We start from the raw sequence: 22,978 nt of genomic DNA, 5'->3' as shown, positions 1-22,978 counted from the left end.
AACATCAATCCAAAGATAAAATTTCTCAAATCAATTTTTAAAAATTTAATAATTTATTAAATTGTAGCATTTTGCCCAATGTTGGCTACTACAATCATTACAATACAATACATTGTATTGATACATCACAATGAAGTTTGCAATTTTAATGATACTGTACCCTCTCTGAAGTTGCTCTTTTTGGAAGTTAGTTACCTTTCCATCTCGATAATTTTTACTAACAGTTACCAAATTAAAAAATAAAGACAAACACATACACACACAAATATTAAAAAAACACAGGCTTTGCTATGACAATAAACTGAAGAAGGAACAGTTGTTTTTCTTCTAACATTCATTCATTTACAGCTACAATAAACTGAAGGATACCCAATTATCTATTGTAACCACATACATCTCTTAGACTGTAGATTGAGGGATATCCAATGGGGATCTGCAGTGTTCTCAGCAGAGGGCGCTGCATATTTTTCCTAACAGTCCTGTAGATACAGCTCTGGGTCCAAGTGCATGTGATCAAACCTGTTTATAGTTCTCCAAAGACTTTGTATAGGGCTGTAACATATCCCAATCTATGTGCTACTTATGAAAATATGTTTAAAAATATTGTCAATAATTATGATACGAATCTCAGATATAAGTCTAGTGTTTTCCATTTCTGAGACTTGGATACAATTCTGACTGATCTCAAAGCTGAAACTCAGTCAAGCGGAGCGATTGAAAATACTGAAACATTTATGAGTAGTAGAGTTGCCAAAGGGCTGGTGGGCAACATTTCATTGCTAAAATGTTCTAGCTATGGAGTAGTAAACACCATATGTTAGCTCAAATATATCACACTATGTGTAAATTAGGGAATGTGCAGGTACTATGCTCCAATGTGTCTGTCTGTCAGAGATCCCTCACAGGCATTCTCATTGATTTTAAGAGACTAAAACTGTCAAGTTCTGCTGAAATAGAAAGGACTTATATGACAGTGCCCTCAGTTGATTGCGGGAATGGCAGGGATTCCCCAGTATGCGTTGTAAACACATAGATGATCTCTTAGTCATTAGATTAAGGGATATCTGATTATGTGTAGATATGCTGCAGTTTGAGTTCCCAGTATGTGTTGTAAACACATAGATATCTTAGTCATTAGATTAAGGGATATCTGATTATGTGTAGATATGCTGCAGTATGGGTTCCCAGTATGTGTTGTAAACACATAGATATCTTAGTCATTAGATTAAGGGATATCTGATTATGTGTAGATATGCTGCAGTTTGAGTTCCCAGTATGTGTTGTAAACACATAGATGATCCCTTAGTCATTAGATTAAGGGATATCTGATTATGTGTAGAAATGCTGCGGTATGAGTTCCCAGTATGTGTTGTAAACATATATATGATCTCTTAGTCATTAGATTACGGGATATCTGATTATGTGTAGATATGCTGCAGTTTGAGTTCCCAGTATGTGTTGTAAACACATAGATGATCCCTTAGTCATTAGATTAAGGGATATCTGATTATGTGTAGAAATGCTGCGGTATGAGTTCCCAGTATGTGTTGTAAACATATATATGATCTCTTAGTCATTAGATTACGGGATATCTGATTATGTGTAGATATGCTGCAGTTTGAGTTCCCAGTATGTGTTGTAAACACATAGATGATCCCTTAGTCATTAGATTAAGGGATATCTGATTATGTGTAGATATGCTGCAGTATGGGTTCCCAGTATGTGTTGTAAACATATAGATGATCTCTAAGTCATTAGATTAAGGGATATCCAATTATGTGTAGATATGCTGCAGTATGGGTTCCCAGTATGTGTTGTAAACACATAGATATCTTAGTCATTAGATTAAGGGATATCCGATTATGTGTAGATATGCTGCAGTATGATCAGAATGGTATATATACCTTTTTAAACCCAAAGCAAAAAAAAAACAGCCTTCATGTTCACTTTTCAGGCAGTGGAATGTCCAAAATTTCTTATATTAGCCCTTAATAAGATAACCCCTAATTACAAGCCCACATATATATATCATTTGAGCAATGTAATGTCCTCTTGTCAAAGATGACGATAAAATATTTCAAAAAATTGCCTAAGGCCACACTGACCTGTGTTCAGTGTCAATGAAACAAAGGTTGTAAAAAATTAATAATAACATAATAGAAAGTTACACAATCACTCCCTTTACATCATCAATGTACATAATTATCTCATGTTTATTCATGAATAATTCAAGACTTGTAAAATGGTCAATCTTCAATGGATTTTGATGGAAGTTGCAGCTTTTTTCATGACTTTATTTCATGATGCCTATTTGAGTGATAAGGACAATGTCGTTCATAGGTGTCCATAGAACTTTAATTACTCAAACTCACCATTGATGTCTTGCTGTGATCCAACTAACTTATAGCATAGCTCCATGCTTGTACTGATAATTCATAAAGAAGACCCCTCCCTTTTCTATGTGTTAATAAAAAAAAACAAAGTTGGCAGTAAAATGAGAAGGTGTCGACCAGAATTCTTTCCTAATAACTCAATGTAAACTAAAACTGGATATTCTTGAGTAACCTGCCGAGAGCTGACCTTAGACTAAAGACAGGACAAAGCTATCAGGTGCCAAGTACCAGTTTCTAGTTGGCTCTAAGGTGGCTCAGCCTCACTTGAAACAACAAAACAATTTTAGCACTGGCAGTAACCAACATTCAATCAGATAGCTGTAAGGTCCAAAACTTACTGGTTTGGATATTTACAAGTGACAAGCTTATCTGTCTCCCCACAACCTTAGCACCCTCATTCTACTGCGCCTAGAATGTCCTGGTGTCCTACCTAGAATGTCCTACCAGGACGTTCTAGGCGCGGTAGAATGAGGGTGCTAAGGTTGTGGGGAGACAGGTAAGTGAGGAGCGAATAAATCTTTGTAGTTGAATAAATCGCTTTTCTTTCAATTATCCTTGACAATGTGGCAAAGTGACAATGTGACTATGATGACTCAGGTGAACAGTACTTAGCAGTGTGGTTGCATTGGTCACTAGGTAAAAGAACCTCTCCAACTTAACTATGGATCAGATTGCTTCAGAGAAGTAATTTAAACTTGGCACACACACACGCACGTAACTCAAAGAACAACATATGACTGGTCCATATGTTATACAAGTGATGAAAGCAATGGATTAAATAAGACTTTTTCATTATTCATAAAGTGGAATTAAAATTTCTTTGTGAAATAAAGAACTGAAACCCTCTCCTCCCCGAAGTCACCTTCAACAACCAATGCATTCACACGATACTTTGTCAAACTAGAAATATTCTAACACCAAAGTCACTCCCAACATTATGTTGCGTGAAAGAAGCATGCATGCTGCTTCCAAATCAATAAGCAAATCAATTTTAGTAGTATAGAACAGCCATTCATCTAGCAGAATATGAAGACGATCTTTGAGGATAATGAATATCTTCTAGATTCATCCCACAAACTCTTTAAAGTGTTGTTAAGTTTACTGCACAACTATTAAGGTGGTTTGGGTACCCTTATCACCTTCCCAAAGGAAGTATGTCTGAAGGCACAAAGAAAAAAATGATCAACCTTTACTATTACATTAAAATAACTACAATCATCAAAGGTTTGCATTCTACACAGCTGTTTCAGTCCTTTAGATATAGTTCTAATAATTTTCATGCATCTAGAGGCTTCTTAATCAGAGTGGCTGGACTAACTAGTCTACCAAATACACGATTACAATAAGATACTGTAGCTTCTCACATTTAAAGCAGCATTTTGCGTCCTTTTCTATGATTTTTCTCAACCTCACTGACTCCACTATGCCATAACGACATACATAACTAGCTTATCTATTTATATTTTACTTCAAATGGTGGCATAAAAGTCGAAAAAATTGCAACTTTCAACTTTGTTGTTCTCCAAGATATTTTCCGTTGGGAACCCAATAAACCTCGCCCATAATATGAATATTTAAACACTATGAACGTCATTGACAGATACGTAATATAACACCACGCTTGATTTGTGTACAGTCTATACCAGCAGTTGTACCAGGGAGTTGCATAACAACTCCTTGGTTGTACCAAGGCAAAGTCTTGAATCTATTTTTAGCAACGGCTCATAACTAAACCTGCATCTCTGATTGGTTGAATTCAAACTAGTGGGTTTGGGAACTGAATGCGATTAATTTTGTAGGTGGAATACTCGCCAATTAACGTTTTTGGCAGGGAAAAACTTGGCTAATATCTTAATTTGCTGTTTTGTGATTTGATGCATGTAAAAAACTCGATGGACATGTCAAAAAAGTAGAAAACGGCGATCAAACGCAAAATGCTCATGAATAAACATACTATTCACTGATTGGTGGAATTCAAACTAGTGGATTTGGAGATATGAAAACTTTGTCGAGGACACTTTTACTTGTTATCGACATAAATCGTTAATTACTCGCTAATTAACGCTCTTGGCAGGGTGAAACTTGGATGGTTTCTTAGTTTGCTGTTTTATGATTGATACATCTAAAAATATCGATGCACATGTTAAAAAGGTGGAAAAAAGCGACCCAACGCAAAATGCTGCTTTAACACGAAACCTGATATGAGTTGGGAACAAAGAAGAATGTTCACCGTCTCTTTATTTTTGGGGGAATTGTTTGACTTCATGAAGAGACATTAAACATTGATTAAATTTAGGGCCTGGACCGAGAAGAAGACATCAACATTGCCTTGACCTTAGAGGAACATTCCACAAACATTAAATATAATTTAGGCAAATATCATCTCCCAGTGTATATAAGCAAAGTTACAATACTGTTCTCTGCCAATAAGCCATCCTACAATATACTGAGTTCCTTGCGGAACTAAGTAATATATTTGAAACATGATATCGCTCTGATATATAGATTGTTAACTCTGTTTCCAGCATCTGTTTGCCAAAGAATAGTTTGGCAGTTTTTGAACAAAGACGAAAATATTCATAGAAATTGCTAGACAAAATGTGAATGATAAAATAATTTGCTGATACGTTTGTTGCATATAAATATCCCTTGGTGACCCCAGTACACAGTATATATATGATATAATATCCTGTTAATAATTCAAACCACTACAGCTGATATATCACGGTTTTATATTGATATAGTGCATGTTGCGAACGTGAACATATCTGTAATGTGATAGGAATACTTGGATGATGATTGATATCATACAACCGCATTTTACCCCGTTAAAAATATCTTTGCTAGAAAAGAGAGGGTATGATTCTAATGTCACTGCTTCACTTCAATCTTTCCACATTAAGTACAATTTGCAAAGTTATAACAGGCATATAGAGTTACATGACAGATCAGATGACTGCAATGAACAAAAGCGAGGCCAATCACACCAGTGGATACCATCAACATAGTATGTCAATATAATTCAACCTTTCGCCTAGTTAACAAGAAATCGTAAGACAATATTCCTAATGTGGCTCAACAGCGTGTATCTTCCATACACATTACCTATGATTCAATAATTATTGACTAAAGCGCCACTGCTTATACTGTACAGTGCGACACAATATAGTACATTTACCTGAAAATGACATTTGGTAACCATTGAACTCAAAATACATCTTTAGGAGCAACCACACCCAATAATCATACACTGAATTTATCACCTAGATGCTGACCTTTGACCCAACACTTGAACATGGCTGGATGTCCAAGGATAACTGGCTCAATGTCCAAGGATAATTGGGTCAATGTCCAAGGATCACTGGATAAAAGTCCAAGGATTAGTGTGTCAGTGTTTCATAATTATCTTTTGTTTCATGAGATGTGAACTATTTGTAGGAGAGTTGTCAATCGACAAATGGAGAGAAATTGCATTTATAGGGTTAGGGATTTATATTTGATATGTGTTGAATACCCACGAAATGGAATAAATATAATGTAGTCATAAAGAGATGTTCCTGGGTAGCTATTTCACTAGACTGTTGTATTAAGTAGTTCAACATCAATCTTACCAAGTCTGATAGTACACATGCATCACAGTAGCAAATCAACTATATATACTTACAAATCAATAATTCATGTTTTCTATAAAACTATTTTAAATTTTGTTATCGTGTTGCTATAATAATAATGCAAGTTGATATATGTTGACATTGCTTGTTCATCTACGTAAGACGAATTAAATTAATAAAACTGCTGTAACAAGCCACCAAGTAATAACATATACATGTATGATGGGTTGTAATCTGGACAGAATCTAACAGCTTGTACTTCTGTTTACTTTCGGATCAATACTCTGTTTAATAATATGTGCATGCTATTTAATTCTGTAAAGACGTTTTAAGGTTGAAACACTGGAAATACTTAAGGATCAGTGTACAAAATATATGTTACGCATTTTCCATAAATCTGTGAATACACTTGCCTTATTTATGCGGTACTTTGCTGTGTCTGCATTAGTACTCTCTAAACCAAGATTCTGGGTTTGTTCTCAATTCACATCAACTGACATTATGGTAGCTGTGTATTTGTATGAGTCACAGGATCAAATAGAAGAAATAACAGATTTCCATCTTACACAGGTCTTTGTTGTGAGAAGTTAGATCACTTTCGAAACATTTTGTTGTTCGACAAAATAATGTATCATGACATGAAGGAATTTTTAAACATTTTGTCTATTTCCAAAACTGCCGTAGCTAACACAGAGATTTGTTGTGTAGGCTCCTTATAGTGTGATTTTTAGTTAGAAGTGAGCTAAGTAGGCTTTGCATGTGTGCTATAATACATTCACAGGTTGTAATGCATACAGGGAATTGTTGTGTAGGCTCCTTATAGTGTGATATGAACCCTGGAACAAACAGGAAATTTTCGAAAAATGTCTTCTTCATTATTTGAAATAAAATCCGTCTTGACATCACTAGTCTACCTATCATGTGAATTTAAGTTTAAAAGGCTGTTTAAAGGTTACTGAAATCCACTTCTACAGCTCCTTTAATGTACTTTGTCTACCTATATAGTTAAACTGTATAAAACCACTGCCATGAAGTGAGTAAGGTATTAAATTGCCCAGTTAATCCTTGTGTATGACTATAACAACACATAGAGCCAAAGATATGAACCAAACCACACCGCCAGTTTTCATCAATTGCTTTTACTGACAGCTGCAATTAGTGACTTTATCACCATGAATGATAATTAGGCAGCCTCCATCATTATTCTATCAGGCCCACAACCACTTATTGTCAGCATTGTGCACTGACCAACCCCTCCATTAAGCCCTTGTCTTTCCCTTTTTGTCAATGTTCCGATCATACTGTCTATGACGTGTATCCCCCTATGTCAGCCCACAACACCTAAGGGCCCAAATCAAGGATAGGGCAAGACTTGCTGAGCAAGTGTGTATGTCTCGAAGTCCTCAAACCATGATGACAAACTCCAGATGAGAGAGCTATGATTCTTAAATAATTGATGATTTTGCTATCAATCCAAGAATTCCAAAAATATGAGAAAGAGGTTCCTGCCTTTTATCAACTGTCATAAATATCTCTACTTCAAATGGGGTCCCTACAATTAAATGAGGGAATTAAAACAGCTGTTATAAAGGCCATGTACTTTACAAGGTCCCTTCTCTCTGCTAAGTAATGGCAAGACATTTCATGTACCTCCTTACTTCATCTAAAAGGAATGAGAGGCAGGAAGTCTAGCACGGTGGGTGACTCTTTCTGCCCGAGAGCAACTTGATTGTTGCGGATATATACTCATAAGGATAATTTTGCGTTGACATTGGACAATTTTGAAAGTGAAAACTCAGGTCAGCCAACACTTGAAGATAATTTTCTCATGATCAAGGATTGCAATGACAATTAAGAGGTAGTAGAGACTAAGTCTAGTCAGGGCTATATCCATTAAATGACAGAAGCAGGACTGGGCTATATCCATTAAATGACAGAGGGAGCACTGGGGTATATCCATTAAATGACAGAGGCAGCACTACGTGACAAGAAGTCATACTGTGGAATCCAATAAGTCACGTAAGAAAGTTATCAGAAAGCTAGCATTGTAAGTTACAATTCCAGAGATGTACATTGTAAGTTACAATAACAGAGATGTACATTGTAAGTTACAATTACAGAGATGTACATTGTAAGTTACAATAACAGAGATGTACATTGTAAGTTACAATTACAGAGATGTACATTGTACATTACAATTACAGAGACGTACATTGTAAGTTACAATTACAGGTACAGACGTACATTGTAAGTTGCAATTACACATACAAACATTGTAAGTTATAATAACAGATATGTACATTATAAGTTGCAATTACACAGACGTACATTGTAAGTTACAATTACACAGATGTACATTGTAAGTTACAATTACAGATATGTACATTGTAAGTTACAATTACAGAGACGTACATTGTAAGTTACAATTACAGAGACGTACATTGTAAGTTACAATAACAGAGATGTACATTGTAAGTTACAATTACAGAGATGTACATTGTAAGTTACAATAACAGAGATGTACATTGTAAGTTACAATTACAGAGATGTACATTGTACATTACAATTACAGAGACGTACATTGTAAGTTACAATTACAGGTACAGACGTACATTGTAAGTTGCAATTACACATACAAACATTGTAAGTTATAATAACAGATATGTACATTATAAGTTGCAATTACACAGACGTACATTGTAAGTTACAATTACAGAGATGTACATTGTAAGCTGTAATCACAAACGTGAGTGGATGGAAGAATTATTACCTAGGTCAAATTTCATACTTGATCTTCCACCACATTTTTCTACTACATCTTATTGGTTGCTCAACAATGTTTTCAAACAAATATTGACCATTGGTGAAATGTTTGACTTAACCTACACTGCTTAGTTATAATAGCTTAGCAAGGCTTAGTACTGATACTGCAAGTACAGTAACACCCAAAATCCCTTTGTGTTTTCAGATATTATGATACAATTTTTGCAAGAAAAACTAGGAACACCAAGGAAAGAAAATAAGGCGAAGAATAGGTGGAAAACAAAGGATGATGAAATGTGTCTGTACTGTAGTTAAAATAGAACATTTATCTTGTCACACTAGACCACTCCAATGGCTTCAAACCAATTAAGTCAAGCTTGACGAGCTATACTTTGTTATGAAAGCAGAAGCAACAAATATTGAGAGTAGTGGAAACAACGCTAAACTTACCCTCTGTAATGAAACAATCACAAGTAATCCAGTAAAAGTCAGTTCAGGTTCCCGACCCAAGAGACATCTGAAAAATACAAAATGAGTCAAACTAAAAAATTTCTGAAATTTTAAGCTTTGTTTCCTTTGCTCTGCAGAGCAGTTTTTTCACGTTCGTCAAGTGAATGGTTTGTCTGTCCGATCGAGTTACCTGGTTTTTTATCTCATACCTATGTTCTATATTACTGGTGTATTGAGCTGGACATGTTTAACAATTTAGTATTCTTCTTCTTCTTAATTTGGGGGTATTTATAAAGGCAACTATAAGGATCAAGGAAACTTGAAACAAATCCCCCCCCCCCACCAAAAAAGGAAGCTGCTTAGGGCACTTGGTGGAAACATGGCTTACAATCATATCAAGTTTATACGATGCTGGTGCGAGCAACTCCATTCTAACTCGGAGTTACGTCATAACTTTACAACTTTAAAACATTTGTTTCATTCAACCCTCAAAAATCATTCAAGTCATGTATTAATAATCTTAGCTATCTTTGCAATGCAAATATTTGGATATTTTACTTATAGAGATCTGAGAGTATAATACAAATGTGTTTTAGCTATATTATTAGATCATTTTTAGTGACTTAGTCAATGTAGTGGTTATGTGGAAGTAGGAGTTGCATATATCTGAAGATATAAGAAGCCAGAATACTACCAGAGATGCTTGCTTTTCTCAGACAGGAATTGTAGCAAGAAAATGTGGATGCAGCAAAATCCAGACTATGTAATATTCATCATATTTCAGTTTTATCGTTATTTTCTGTATGCTGTAAGGAAAATCCAGACTTGTTGACAATGTCTGATACCTACATATAAACACACATACATACACACCCACATACTCAAGTTTATAAACCAATTTTCATACACAAATATTCTGTTTATCCTTTACATGTATGTTACAGTAGGTGTTAGTGAAATGTACCTTTCCTGAGACAGCCGAACCTATTAGTTGGAGACAACAGATATGAAAGCATGACATCGATTTCCAACTATTTTTGCAAAGAGTATTCTTCATGGTAACAGAATTTGTGGCTACATCAATATTGATTTTCATAACAGTCTTTTATTATAGCACACATATCACTAATGCAGCCCAGTAGCTTCGGTACACGTTTTTCCAGATTAAATGATGAGTTAAGTGTAACGTTGACAAGACTGAAGGAAATGCTTTCCGGATCTTCCAAAATCTGGATGAGGCATCAAGGTTACAATTTTCCAACAGTCCTTGTGAAAACAGGAAACAATACAGCCTTGGCAGTCGATGTACCTAAAGAACACAAATTGGACACGATAACTTTCCTTTTAACGAATGCATCGACAAACCAAAACCGGTCAATAAAATGTGATGACTTTACCAGCTTTAGCAACCATCAATTGGCGGAAACTATATTGCAAGGGGTTATCCGAAAACTTGATCTTGGAGTCTGGCAGCAAACCCTCATGAGGGATGTCACATTTAAGAAGGTTTCAATATTAATTCAGATGCTGTAATGTTACATACTACTACCTCACTGCCCCTCCAGGTGTCCACAAAGTTACACTTAATTAACTGTCAAAGTCAGCAAAATCACACAAAAATCTCTGTGATGGGTGTGGTCATTTTCAAGATAGGGGTTATTGGGTTTAGAGAGAGTTAGGGGTGAATTGATGCACTGGAGTGATGGTTGAGGTATAAGGTATCTATATATCATTATCAAACTGCAACTTGTGATTATATCAACAAGCAGAGTTATCTTAGAGTATTTATCTGATGGGTGTGGTCATTTCCTTTGCTAATTACTTTATTTGTCTATGATTAACACACATTCTCTGCTATAATCACCATTGGTCGCCCATAGTTATATCATTCCACAGGTCTCATCCTACTATCCTGCTCATCTCTCATTTCATCCTAATCACTGCATCATCTTCAATATCTCATAGGCATCATCCATAAAACCTCAGACTTTTGTTCTCACAAAGTTTGACAAATGCAGACTTCAAACATGTTTTCATCTCTTTGACAAGTTTCCTCCCAGTGGATTTGTGGCCTAATCTTTCTATTCCATAGAGTAACTCAGGGTGGTGACCTGACCTAGTTTCTTCCAACTGTTATCTGGATATACCTTTTATTGGCAGAATGGACCATGTTACAGAATCAGGTTATTGGGTTCACTTTGGGGACCGGGGCACATCTAGAGAACCAGCTGAGAACCCAGGTGTGATTGTCATGGTAAATGATAATCTCAGTTTCATCTTTGGCTGAAAATGTAGCCAAAAAGATAAGGTGTTGGAATGACATCAGTAACATCACACATGGACTTCTATTAATAACACAGTTGGAACTTATTAATATTTACCATTGGGTACTTTAGGCACCAACAGCTCAGATGTATGAAATGGGTCTTACCTTTCCCAAAAAGTTGAAAAAGATGGACTTGAAAGCAGCTTTTGTTTGTGTTTGGTTTGGTAGTTATGTCAGAAAAATAAATATACTCTGCAAAAGAGCTATTAAATCTCAACGGATAGACCCACATACAAGAGCTTAGTTGATATGGATAGACCCACACACAAGAGCTTAGTTGATATGGATAGACCCACATACAAGAGCTTAGTCGTTATGGATAGACCAACACACAAGAGCTTAGGATGAAATCCTGGATAGACCCACGCACAAGAGCTTAGTTGATATGGATAGACCCATATACAAGAGCTTAGTCCATATGGATAGACCCACACACAAGAGCTTAATTGATATGGATAGACCCACATACAAGAGCTTAGTCCATATGGATAGACCCACATACAAGAGCTTAGTTGATATGGATAGACCCACATATAAGAACTTAGTTGATATGGATAGACCCACATATAAGAGCTTAGTTGATATGGATAGACCCACGCACAAGAGCTTAGTCCATATGGATAGACCCACATACAAGAGCTTAGTCCATATAGATAGACCCACATACAAGAGCTTAATTGATATGGATAGACCCACATATAAGAACTTAGTTGATATGGATAGACCAACATATAAGAGCTTAGTTGATATGGATAGACCAACATATAAGAACTTAGTTGGTACGGATAGACCCACATACAAGAGCTTAGTCCATATGGATAGACCCACATACAAGAGCTTAGTTGATATGGATAGACCCACATACAAGAGCTTAGTTGGTACGGATAGACCCACATACAAGAGCTTAGTCCATATGGATAGACCCACATATAAGAACTTAGTTGATATGGATAGACCCACATACAAGAGCTTAGTTGATATGGATAGACCAACATATAAGAGCTTAGTTGATATGGATAGACCAACATATAAGAACTTAGTTGATATGGATAGACCCACATATAAGAGTTTAGTTGGTATGGGTAGAAGCACATATAAGAGCATGGTTGATATCATGTATAGACCCACATACAAGAGCTTAGTTGATATGGATAGACCCACATACAAGAGCTTAGTTGATATGGATAGACCCACATACAAGAGCTTAGTTGATATGGCTAGACCACATATAAGAGCTTAGTTGGTACGGATAGACCCACATATAAGAGCTTAGTTGATATGGCTAGACCACATATAAGAGCTTAGTTGGTACGGATAGACCCACACACAAAAGCTTAGTTGATATGGATAGACCCACATACAGTACAAGAGCTTAGTTGATATGGATAGACCCACATACAAGAGCTTAGTCGTTATGGATAGACCAACACACAAGAGCTTAGGATGAAATCCTGGATAGACCCACGCACAAGAGCTTAGTTGATATGGATAGACCCACATACAAGAGCTTAGTCCATATGGATAGACCCACATACAAGAGCTTAGTTGATATGGATAGACCAACATATAAGAACTTAGTTGATATGGATAGACCCACATATAAGAGCTTAGTTGATATGGATAGACCCACATACAGTACAAGAGCTTAGTTGATATGGATAGACCCACCTATAAGAACTTAGTTGATATGGAGTACAAGGTGGAATTCGCGGATCTAGTCAGTTTGTTACAACATATGAAGCGATTCCTTGCCAAATTCCATACAGGATGTTACACTGTAGAAAAGATTTTTAATGTTATCGCTAACTTCAGGTGATTAGCAAGGCTCTTTCACTCATGTGGAACTACATATGTTTATCCACTGTTTCACTTTTGGAATTATGCTGTTTACAAAGGTTCATACTGTACTTTGACTTGAACTGCTGACTTTTGACCTTTGACCAAAGAAAACAGTTGGGTTGCTGTACTCACTAGGGTGGATCTACAACACAGTACAAGGTATGAAATTCATCCAAGCTTTCATTTTGTAGTTATCCTAATATGACCTTATATGACCTATCACAAATTGAGGGATTCCTTGTAAACATCCATGTAGCATTCTTGAGTAATTACTGAATTCAATCTACACATGAAGTATAGCGTTTAGAGTGTTTACAATCAGTTTTTCAGACTGTATTGTTTAAGAATCTTAATTATTCTAATAACATATATGTGCATTCAGGTAGATACTGCTAACGGAATACAGAGATTTGGATTTAGGATTAAAAAAAAAAACGGTCACATGCTTTATAATTACTAACAGTTATCCCTAAAAAGATATCAGATAACAAATTAACACTAGGAATTTGAGTCCGGAAAGAAAAACTTGGTGAATGTTAAAGATACAGAAATGTTAACATCCCTGTGATATTTCTGTCACGGTCCGAGTTGCACAAGAGGTAAATACTCCCAGATTACAAAACTGTTCTTGTATTCAAGTTAAGGGTGAATGACTTGCACTCAATCAATAGTTTAAGCTGCAAGAACACTTGATGAACATGGCTGCTACCCTTGGCAGTATTCAGAACATTTCCCCAGGAAGTGCTCAGCCATTGACAAAGTACTAGCTCATTATACAGACGCTTGCTTCAAGCATCTGCGACACGACAGGCATACAGTGTAGAAACGTTTGCTAAAGACAAAACCTACATTTACTTTTTAACATGTGTGCAAATTTTATATCAACTTCAATTTTGATTTTTCTTCAATTGGAATGTTTTGCCTAGGTCTACCCACCAGCAGAGTAGATCAACCAAGTCTATTGATTGGGAGATGGAAGTTGGTACAACCGACAGCTAAACTAACAAAAAGTATTAAAAAATATCTCCAGAAGTAACCATGGGCATCTCTAGTTGTTTGTATGGTTTCCAATGGAGTACAGGTGGCACCATAAATCAATATGTAGGTCTCCTTTTTGGTCGATTCAACAAAGTGGAAGATACGAAAGACTTCAATCCCAGTCCAAGTCTATATTACTATTACTAATGTTTCTTACTTAACAAGGGATTTTGGAATAGGGATATGGTTTAAAAATACTATTACTGCAATTATAACGGCTCAATTGAATTTGGCCAGTTTTGGCTGACAGGTAGAACTGACCAGGCAAGTTCTAGCTTCTTGGACAGTACTGATCAGACAAGATCTTAATATGCATGCAGTACTGATTAGACGAGCCCCTGCTGGACAGCACTGATCAGACTAGCCATGCAGAGTTCCATTCCTGCATGCACACTAGCCATGCAGACTTCCATTCCTGCATGCACACTAGCCATGCAGACTTCCATTCCTGCATGCACACTAGCCATGCAGACTTCCATTCCTGCATGCACACTAGCCATGCAAACTTCCATTCCTGCATGCACACTAGCCATGTAGACTTCCATTCCTGCATGCACACTAGCCATGCAGACTTCCATTCCTGCATGCACACTAGCCATGCAAACTTCCATTCCTGCATGCACACTAGCCATGTAGACTTCCATTCCTGCATGCACACTAGCCATGCAGACTTCCATTCCTGCATGCACACTAGCCACGCAGACTTCACTCCTTGATGCACACTAGCCATGCAGACTTCACTCCTTGATGCACACTAGCCATGCAGACTTCCATTCCTGCATGCACACTAGCCATGCAGACTTCCATTCTTGCATGCACACTAGCCATGTAGACTTCCATTCCTGCATGCACACTAGCCATGCAGACTTCCATTCCTGCATGCACACTAGCCATGCAGACTTCACTCCTTGATGCACACTAGCCATGCAGACTTCACTCCTTGATGCAGCACATAGCTAGGGTAGTAACCGGTGAGCTCTCATAAAATTGCAGGTGGGGTCAATGACTTTTCTACAGACTGTCAACAAATTAGCTCATCCAATTACATGCTATTTACCTCATGTTGTCTCACTTTGGGTGGTCTGCTGGTCAACTTTCCCTGGTTTCTATATCTATAACCCAGTCCTTATGACTAAAGGTGCGAGAAAGTGTCCAATTTGATGGTGTGAATGTGTGAATTAATGAACACTGGCCCAAAAAGTAGAGCTGTTGGTTGCCATTCTACAAATACTGTAGGGGGTCAAAGAGGGTCAACAAACTGAACGGCACTTTTCCATATTATTTTGTAAAGTTTATATGTTCGATGGAAATAACAGAGTCCAAAAACTGCCAGAATCTAACATGAGAGAGCATGTTTAATGTAACTATGCCATTCAAATGTTCACCCATTAATAACCACTGTAGTGTATGTAATGTATGAGACAACTTGATATCTAAGCTACAGGGTAAGTTAGTCTAAGTTTAGAGTACACACTGTTATTCCAAAGCAAGACCACTGACCATGTCTTGGTTTGAACAGGATATATTAAATCATTAAGATGACTGTACAGTACAACATGATATTAAGATACTGTTACGAGCCCAGCTGCTGCTGCACGCTGCCCAGACTGCCTGGCCCCACTTATCTGGTCCATCGTAACATATAACATGATATTAAGATACTGTTTTAATCTCAGCTGTTGCTGCATGCTGCCCAGACTGCCCGGCCCCACTTATCTGGACCATCGTAACATATAAAATGATATTAAGATGCTGTGAAACTGTGAGCAACTCGCTCAATCGTAGTCGTAAGCACATACACACTGCCTGGCTATCCACCGTTTTCTATACAGCAGAGTTGGGCCATGATCTGCTGGGCAGTGAGCGGTGGCGGGCTTCATATATATTTGCTGGAAAAGTGAATCAATATGCCAGGCTACTGTGTCAGGCTAATACATGTTAAACTTAGTAGACAAGTTAAACACTCACATCTCAGGGGCGTATCCAGGATTTTCTAACCCGGGGGGCGCGAATTACTATCTAAGCAGAGCGCCACCATTGGTTGGCGCACAGCGTACAAGAAAATTTCTGGTTTTGAAACCCCCAGATCACTGGAAATGGCACTTCTCGGGCTTAAACATTACCAACCAGATGTACACTTTTGCCTGAGAACCTAGTATTTCCCAATAGTTTTTTTTCCATCCATAACCTTTTTCAAGATTGTCACCAGTCACACATCATGTTCGACCTCATCGCATGTCATGTGGATCATTGCTTTTGTATACCCGACAGCCCCACTTTTGAAGGTTTTAAGCCCATTATTTGTTCAGAATTTGAAAATTCACATTTCTCATAAATAAACTCACTTCAAAACATACCCATAATGTTGCAAAAAAATGTCATCTATGGACAACCAATATAGAAAAACCTCCTTCAACCCCTAACAGACCGGTCAAAATTGCACGAGAAGAGGGAAGTATGATGAAGAATGTTGGTCAGGAAATTTTCGAAAGTTCAAACACAGTTTATTTATTGGTGTACAAATATGAAAACCTCTTATAACGGCTATTATAAAACTTTGTTGAAGGAAATGAAAAAAATACCAGATATTTCCGAAACCGAACACTACACACATAGGCGTAGGAGGCGGGGGGGGGGGCTGCAGCCCCCCCAACCAAATATTTTTTTCTGAAAATTCGGGCAGTATGCTGAAAATGTTTCGGACACCTACTGAAAGAAAAATAAATTGCAATGATGTAGCTAAAGGAAATGAATAGTTTAAAAATTATCTCCTTGGTAATTAAAATAAATTCTGAGCTTGGCCGACTAATTCGCCATTACTAATGTAAAAGAGAGTTCTGACATAATTAGACCTCCATGCTTTTTCTCCATCTACATAAGATATTTCGTTGTTTATATGAGCATCCCGCGGTATACTGCGCAGCTTTCACAGACCGTACACGGTACACATGTCATGCGATGTAATAACTGATCATATATTATATTGACAATAAACATTTTGAACATGCGTGGAGCGCGCGAAAAATTTGGTTACATGTTTCGGGCAAGTCGTTACAGCTCCCCCAAATGTCTCCTACGCCTTTGACTACAGACATAGGCAGTTTTGAGGCTGTTCATCCTGGAACGCCATTTTTATGCTCACTGATATGATGTGATATCTGCTCTTTACTCTACAAATTCGAACAGGCGCGTAGCGAGGAATTTGCCATGGGAGGGGCGAAGCCTGTAGGCAAACTATCTAAGCGTAGCGCCACCATGAGTTGGCGCAAAGCGTTCAAGAAAATTTTGGCCGAAATGCCTCCCAGATGACGGGAAATGGCACTACCCAGGACCATGGGTTGGCGCGAAGCGTACAAGAACATTTGGCCGAAAATGCCTCCAAGATCGCTGGAAATGACACTTTCAGGCCTTGTTAGTTGCATCTAAGCAATTTCTAGTTTGAAATCATTAGCGATATCATAAAAAAATATATGCTCGGTGGGGGGGGGGGGGGGCGATCGCCCTTCCCGAAATGCGTCATGTTCCCCGAAGACTCGGTCGAGTTCGAGACCAGCCACAGTTGGTTTTATTGTACAATTGTTTAAGGCATTCATACACACAAACGCGTTATGATAGACCACATATAGTATACATAGATACAACAGTGAGAGAGGAAACATGGAAACATCAAAAATGGAGTTGTCGGTGTAAGGGGTAGGGTGAGGCACACGCCCCTTCCGAAATCCTCGATCCGTCACTGGCTACCCTGTGTATGTAATAAGGATCAGCGCTGTAATGATGTCTCTGTTCCTCATTCTATTCCCGGTGTCTTGGCGTTTTTCTTCTACTCCCTCCTTTTCTCCTTTTTCTCTCTTTCTTCTCTTTTTTCCCTACCTTCCTCTCTCTTCTTTTTCCCCTCTATTCTCCCTTTTTTCTTCTTTTTTTTTTCTCTCCTCTTTTTCTTACCCGGGGGGTGTGCGCCCCCAACGCCCCCCCCTGGATACGCGCCTGCATCTGTAGCCAGCGAGGAAGGTAATGAGAAAGTCTTGAAGAGGAAACCATTGGTTGTGAATTACTCATCAAAAAATGCTGTCTCTCAGATTCAGAAGTATCAGTCACTGACTCCCCATATTTAGTTTTACATTATACATGAGTGATGGGACTTTTACGTGCCACAACTATACTTAGATGTTTGAGTTATGCTGTAAGGGTGGGTCATACAGGCTTCTTCATACAGAAAGCGTTAACCAGTAATTCTGTCAAGAGACGGCTATCAAATATCCTTATGTCAGATTTGTTGCAAAAAGTAATATATTAATATATATTTCAATCAGACATAATTGATACTCTGATACTGTTCAGTTCAACAGGATGATAACATCACTGGCAGTCATACCTGAATCATACAACTTAAACAACAGCTTTCAAGATCATTTGTGAATCTTCTAATGCAAAAACAATCAAAGATATTCCTTATTTCACTTTGGTAGGGAATTTACAGTAACTTACAGAAACAGGTTGAGGCAGACATCATCATTACACACGTCCTCTGACTAGGAGAATCTAGTTCTGTAACATTCATTACAAGTTTGTGCCCAGCATACTTTAATTGTTATACTGTTATCATTATGCAGGTGTTGTTCTTTGCACAGTAGCAGCCTCTGGGTGTGAACATACATGTGTTAAACCTAGGCCACTTGGTTGAACCAGGGAGTTGTCATGGAAACAACTCCCTGGTTGAACATTCTGTTACTAAACATAAACTTTGCATCATCAAGTGGCAGAGCTATGAGTTGCTTCTAGTTGAATGAATATATTTATAATGAAACTGTGTTTTGTGTTACACAATAGTTAGAATCAAAATGTAGTCATTTGATGCTTATTCTCTAAGTAACAATCAGCCAGAGAAACTTGCCACACATGTTTAATTTGATCAATTGTACTCTCATGTTTCAATAAATTAATCTTAGCTGGTTTAGGCAGATTGCCAGAAATTTGAAAACACAATTCAAATATACAAACTTGTCCAACTTACTTTTCGAGTTTGCGTTGAAGATTTTCACAAGTAGTATTTTACTGACCTCGTACAACCTCTAAATTCTCCACACCTCCATTTCCACCAACCCCCCCCCGCCCCCCAACAAGAAATCCATCGAGAATTCATCTTGTACTTGTTAGAGGGAAGCCAACTTTCCATATTTTTCCATCTGTTGACCTCAACAGACATTTGACCTCAGCCAAAACTCATAAGTTTGCAGAACATATAAATAACAATTCCTAAGGTATAGAGTTTTAATTGTCATAATTATCATTGACTGACCTCTAGTGACATTTGATCCTACCAAAAGATATAGGCATCTTGTACTCATTTTAGGAAAGACACACATCACATATAACATCTCTCAACATTACCTTTCTTGATATTACCTTGGTTTCATGCCACAGTGTTACATTTTGCACATTAAAGGTCACAACATTATTGACCAGTTGACCTCTGGACATAACTTTAAATCTGACCATTTCTGAGATCAACATCAGTCACAATCTCACTTCCTCAATTTTATCATAGAGTAGTGATTACAACGCATGTCTTGAAAATTTGTTCCATTTTTCCACTGCTTGGATTTCTTTGTTGGATTGGGTCTCCTGAGAGACCAGCATGCACAATGTCTCCTGTTACTCCAATCTATTCAGATTATTAAAATCAATTCTTTGCCTTAAAGTACAAGGAGAATTAATTTTGTGGGCCGTTGACCCCCTGTGAGACTAACCTGTGATGAACCTGTGTCAAAGCAATGCGTATATTACAGAATGTACCTGTACAAAATATAATTCATATTTTAGAAAGAGTAAAGTTTTGTAGTATCAGATATTACTCAAGTAGTCGCCTTGCTTTTACCGGGATGACCTATTGGTAGGAAGGAACAATTCAGACAAGATATATAATGTAAAGACAAAGAGTTCCCAAAAACAAACAGTAAGTCATAATTTATCTTTGAATGAACTTGTCTTTGCGCATGGGGTTGGGAGGAGGAAACAGACCTCCCAATCTTCCTTCCCGCCCCTCCCCACCCCTCCCCCACCCACCCCTACATAAATATGTCACTGATGTACACAGTGGAGCTGCATTGCAATTCTATCCAAAACATATACAACCATTGCAATCAGAACTTCCATACCATGTTAACTAGGGAAAAGACTTATGTTTTCATTGCTGTGACCTAAAACAATCACATTTCATTTAATCACCTGTGGTATACAGAAAGTACTAAATGCAACTAAATTATCCAAATAGAATTTTGCACTCAAGTAATGCTGATTAATGAAGAACTAACATTCCATTTGATTGTGGAGACATATCTGTCAGACACCTTAATGGAAGTCACACTAATTATCCAAATAACAACAAATTTTCTTAACAATCTGAAAGGAAACTACTGCGCTGTGATTGAACGACCTTACTTTAAAACAAATCTTCTGTCTCAATGCATAATGCTGCATGAAGAAAGTTTAACTTCCAATGTGGGAAATCAAGTAAATGAAAACTGTAACTTCCAAAGTGAGAACGTATGTAATGAAAATGATGATCATTTCCATTTAAAAAGTTTTACTTTCAATGTGGAAAATCAAGTAAATGAAAAATCATAAAACTTACTGGTTTATATATTTACGAGTGACAAGCTTACCTGTCTCCCCACAACCTAAGCACCTCATTCTACCGAACAAGTAACGAAAGTACATGAAAAGGAACATAACATCTTAGAAGAAGTATAACAGACGAAAACATGTACACAAAAGGTACACAAAAGATACCGCCAATCCGCGTTAGTGCGGAAACGAATGAAGCAGTTTCGCAGAACTACTACCTGAGAAAGTAACGTTACGCTAATAAAAAACGAACACATGGGCGTGGGTCGCACACTAAAAACAGCCCCCAAACTCCCTCCCTTTATAAGAAAAGGATACTTATCAGGCTGTAAAAGACTGTAGTAACATGCTGAAATCCCAAATGATGTCTTCTATGTAAAAATCCAATGTAATTCGGGCAATTTCGTTAAGATTTGAATCTACTACGAAAAAGCATGAGTACACACTTTGGATGGTAGAATGAGAAGGGCAACGACCGGAGGAGCGGGTCGCTGAGGGTGCACAGTATTAAAAGATTACCAGGGCATACTAGACACGGTAGAATGAGGTGCTAAGGTTGTGGGGAGACAGGTAAGCGAGGAGCAAAGTAAATCTGTAATTTCAAGTGTGGAAAATTATGCAATGGAAAAGATTAACTTCAATGTAGGAGATTATAAAATGAAAACAGTTTTCTTCTGATGTGGGAAAATCTTTTCTGTTTTCTTTTCTAAAAATCTTTTCAAAATTGTATTTCAAGGGTGGAAAATTATGTGGGAACATTCTAATGTGGGAAAATCACATGTCAAGTTTACCTTCCAATGCCGAAAATCATATCATGTAACAGCCACTTTGTAATGTGGACTTTTGGTTTGAACTGTTATCATTTTGAACATCTTCCATAAATTTAAACTGATCAATTTACCATTCCTTTCAAGACGCATATGAATGCAGAATTTTAAGTGATAGTTCTACTTTTCCAAAAATAGACAATCACAAGTATATATATTTCATACTTCCACGTGTTCTGATCTTGAATACAGTATTTTTTACTTTTAAAATATATCACAAGTCTGGAATTCTCCTTTAATGCAAATGATGACTGCCAGCTCAGGTCTAATGTGATTGAATCTATTGTTATGTAAATTCCAAAAGCTATCAAGAAATTATTCCTTTAGCTTTCATATTAACAATGGCACACTCAAAATGTATCCCAAGAGCATTTGTCCTTGACAAACCTATAAAACATTATAAGCATATCATTTTAAAACCACAATTCCTATGAACATTTTTGTTGCTTGAATGGAGCTAAACCTAATGGACTGTCTTAACCAGGCAGCCCAGCCACTTCTCTGAAGAGCCTCTCATGTGTAAAGCAGAATTTTCTGATTTAGCTGCCAATTTACTGCAATTTTAGCATTTAACGAAGCCAAGTATCATATTCAAAATAGGATTATTATTGATCACAGTAAGACACCCAGCTACATTTGCTACCCACATTAGTTAATAATTAGTATTGATTACAAGGAATTTTTCAGCAGCAGATATTGCGACAAACACTACTAACAGGGAAGACATGAATATTACACAAAAATTCATAAAACTCCAACAAAGTGTAATATTACGTATCTTCATGATATCAATATGTGGTATTTTCTTCATCTTTGAAAGTTACATTGACTAACACCAAGTTAATGAACTGTATGTATTGCAATGGAATTTTGGTACATTTGTAAAATAAAAACTAGCAACTAAATAATAATCATAATAAACAGTTCTTATATAGCGCAACTTACAATAAAGTCTCGCCGCGCTGTACAAAAGAAAGTGAAAGATATGTACACAATATACAATAAGAGTAAACATAACAATTATAACAATGAAAACAGGTGTGTCTTCAAAACAGCTTTGAACATCTCCACTGACACGACATTCTTTATGTTGAGTGGGAGTTT

General features: G+C 37.1%; 1 protein-coding gene across 2 annotated transcripts in view; it reads right to left on the bottom strand.

The window, feature by feature from the left end:
• The window catches only part of LOC139972054 (vitamin D3 receptor B-like), a 238,195-nt gene that overhangs the window by 146,443 nt on the left and 68,774 nt on the right, over positions 1 to 22,978 (bottom strand). For both annotated transcript variants that reach the window (XM_071978947.1, XM_071978948.1), the window contains exon 3: positions 9,218 to 9,284. The gene's annotated coding sequence lies outside the window, so the exon portion shown is untranslated. The remainder of the gene's footprint in view (positions 1 to 9,217; positions 9,285 to 22,978) is intronic.

This window comes from Apostichopus japonicus, chromosome 8, assembly GCF_037975245.1.
Source record: "Apostichopus japonicus isolate 1M-3 chromosome 8, ASM3797524v1, whole genome shotgun sequence".
NCBI lineage: Eukaryota > Metazoa > Echinodermata > Holothuroidea > Aspidochirotida > Stichopodidae > Apostichopus > Apostichopus japonicus.
The sequence above is the reverse complement of the archived record's forward strand: the minus strand, read 5'-3'. Positions and strand labels throughout refer to the sequence as shown.